This window comes from Sciurus carolinensis, chromosome 7 (genome assembly GCF_902686445.1).
Source record: "Sciurus carolinensis chromosome 7, mSciCar1.2, whole genome shotgun sequence".
NCBI classification, from domain to species: Eukaryota; Metazoa; Chordata; class Mammalia; order Rodentia; family Sciuridae; genus Sciurus; species Sciurus carolinensis.
The window spans coordinates 2,195,879-2,199,268 of record NC_062219.1 but is presented as its reverse complement, the minus strand read 5'-3'; the positions used below and the strand labels follow the sequence as shown (position 1 = coordinate 2,199,268).

The 3,390-nt window shown below is 48.9% G+C and overlaps 1 long non-coding RNA gene across 1 annotated transcript; it reads left to right on the top strand.

Annotated features, from left to right (window-relative positions):
* Positions 1-2,297: 2,297 nt before the first annotated feature.
* LOC124988818 (uncharacterized) lies at positions 2,298-2,981 on the top strand. The gene is made up of 2 exons (XR_007109498.1): positions 2,298-2,442; positions 2,593-2,981. It is a non-coding gene; the product is annotated as an uncharacterized LOC124988818 (long non-coding RNA).
* The last annotated feature ends 409 nt before the right edge of the window (positions 2,982-3,390 follow it).

Here is a 3,390-nt window from a genome sequence, read left to right as displayed (position 1 = left end):
CCTCAGCAACCTGGCAAGGTCCTAAGCAATTTAGTGAGAACCTGTCAAAATTTTAAAAAATTAAAAGGGCAGGGAATGTGGCTCGTTGTTTAAGTACCCCTGGGTTTGATCCCTGGTACCAAAAAAATAAAAGTAAACAGAAGAGAGGAAAAAACAAAGATTAGAGTAAAAATCAGTAAACTAAACATAAAGTTATCAATAAAACCAAAGGTCATTCTTGAGAGATTAAAAATTGGTAACTTCAAACCAGATTGATCAGAATGAAGGAAGATATGACGTACCGGTCACTACTGAGAGGCAACCCTACTAGACCTGCCGCAGATGGGACAATCACACTAGTAAATCCTAAGATTGAGGGGAAACAGGAAAATTCCTTGAAGGACACAAATTACCAAAGCTCACTCAGAAATGTCATCAACTTGAATCCCTTTCTGCTGCCAGAGAAACTGGATTTGAAGATAGAAACGGGCCCAAGAGGACTTCAATAGTGTCATTGGCAAATTCTACCCACATTCAAGGAGGAAATGAACCAGCCGCCCACGAGCTCTTACTGACAGCTGAGGAGGAGCCCTTGCCAGCACATGCTGCAGCCAGCGTGGCCGGACACCGAAACCAGGCACCACGTGGATAAGGAAATGCCAGTGCGGGGTCCCCGTCTGTGTGTACTCAGTAGCAGCGAGCTGCCTTTCAGCGGAGAGAGCCACCGTGCAGGTGCTGCCCAGAGAGCACAAGCTAAAAGTTCAACCCTGAGCCCAAAACGGGAACTTGAGAGCTGTGCACGCGGTGTGATGCATGGATTCAGAACGAGGGGTCTGAAATCAGGGGGCTGTTGAGCCATTGCAGGTGCTGGCCAAAGTCAAGTGAAGCCAAAATGATTGGAGATCGCTGGATGGAGGAAATGGAGGCCATCTACGTGTGGGAAGGTGGAGCAGGCCTGGGAGAATGGAATGTCAGTGTCTCCAGAGCCCTTGATGGCCAAGGCTGCCTGCCTCCTCCTAAGACTGCAGACGGGGGGGGGTGCTGATTAGTGCCCCCTGGCCCCGCCTGCCCATCTGCTTCTCACCTCTGTGCTATCTCCTGGGCCTAGTCATAGCAGGAAGGAGAGAGATAAGCGGGGAACAAAGGACTGTATAAGAGGGGCAGGCGCTCTCTCCTCTTGGGGTTCCAGGACATCGGTATGGCCCCCTCCTCTCTCCCCAGAGAAGTCTGTGTTACTACCTCTAAATAAAATCTGCTTCAAGTGCTTGCCTCGGTGGGGGTCATACCTCAACATTCGAGGAAGGAGAACTCGTTGCCAATAACCATCGGTATGAAAGGACCCGTCCTCCGTCAGATTCCCAAAGCCTCCAGCAGCAGCATGACCAGACAGCAGGTGGGAAATGCCCACCACACCTGAGGAGCCAGGGGTTTGATGATGAAACGTGGGGAGAGAGAACCTGAGTTGCTCACCGTGGCCCCACACTAGCTGATGACCAGAGACAGACACGGCCAAGCAGGGTCCATAGGATGGACCCACAAAGAGGAGCTGCTTCTCAGCTGAGTCCCACATACACAAAGGAAGCAGTGGCGGCTTTTCCTTCTTCTTGCTGGGTTTAGCTGGAAGGTGTCTGTTAAGGTGAACTCTCATCTCTTCCCTCCATCCATGGCCTGTAACCACGTAACCACGTAACCACGAGCTGTAGGTCCTCCCGGATCTTCTCTTATCACTGGCACTTTTATAAAACTTGGCAAATGCACAGAACAATCCTGCCTTATGTGTGCAGCCACCATAGGTGATAAGAGTCTGAAGACACACCAGTGGATGTGGGTACCAATGCTCCAGGACCTCTGGGGCAACAGGGGTGCTGGCCTGGGGCCACACTCCCTGAGGTGCTTCAGCTGGGAATGTGTTGTATTTTTTTTAATGTCTGAGGCAAATATGGCTCCTTGGTAAATTCTACAGGCTGGGTGGTGTGCACACTGTTTTTCTTTACATTTTTTCCTGTGTGGTTCTATGGGGTTAAGCTAGCTCCCAACAGCCTAATCACTGCTTTGAACACCACATTAGAGTGTTCTGCAGAGACAGGTGTTTAGGCTGCACCGTGGCCTTGATCTTCATGCCAGGAGGCGGGGCGTTGGCCAGGAATCCAGCATTTTCAACACGGTCTCAGTGACACCAGCAGGTGGCATGGGTCGGCTCCCAGGTGACCAGTGGGACTGTACTGAGAAGCTCCACGGTCAAGGCCAGGTCAAGTTCTCGGGGGTGTTGGCCTGTGAGGACCTCCCCTTCATCTACTGTGCCGGGTGAGGCGTCCAAACACCGCCCAGGTCACACTCAGGAAGCAAAGAGAGAGAAGGGAACAGCACACACAGGCCAATCGGACTCCATGCTCGGAAATCTCTTCAGGAAAAATAGAAGTTTAGGATTGGACCTCTCAGAAAAAGCTCTTCCTTAACAAGAAGGTGAACTTGAACTTGGGGGAGTGCCCTGGGGAGATGGACCCTTTACCTGAGACCAAGTCTAGCGGAACAAAAGCCTTCTCACCTCTGACCCCTCTTTGGTGTTTATCTTAACACTTTCTTGGTTTAACTGAAAGCTTCTCCTTCTTTCAGCCCCTTCAAAGGCCAAGCTGGATTGACAGGCAAGCAGATGTCTTCCTCAAATGGACCTCTCCATCAGCCCTCTTTGGAGAGCAGATCAATTACCTGGGGAGGGCAGGTGAGAAGGACCTAACTAAATGTCCCAGGGAAAAATAACAGGAGGGTGGCATGATTTTCTCTGATCCTTCCAAGAGAAAAAATGAAATAACAAAATTCACTCCTTTTTCTTCTTCTTCTTTCAACTGGCGGAAAACAGATTTCAGATTAGTTTCAATAACTAATGATGACTTTAAATTGCTTTAGCCTTTACTCCCCATAGCCAGGATTTAAAACAAATAACTTTTGAAGTTTTTTGTTGTTGTTGTTATATTGTTATTTTCTAAATAAACACTCTGACTGGAGACATTACGCAGAGCCTCACCAGACACCATCCTGGAAGAGATGGCCACAGTCTGACCCCATGCCTGGTCAGGTCCCCAAGGCCTTCTTGAGGGGACAGGGTCTCCTAAGGAAAGGCCCATCAAGAATAGCTCTACAGACTCCCCATGCCATCCCACGCGGCCTCTAGAAAAACACATTTATCTAATTGTTATTATTTGGATCATAAAAATATTTATTTAAAAGTCTGTAAGGCATGGAAAATTATTTACTAGAAACTGAATAAAGATGATTAATAGGTCCCGATTAAGGCTTTTTTAAATGTTAAGGCCACTCCATGAGGCCAACCATAGAGACATTCCAAACATTCCGGCTAAGCCTTTGTCCTGGAGCCCTGGGTATGGAGGTGGGGGCGGAGCCCAGTGAGTCACA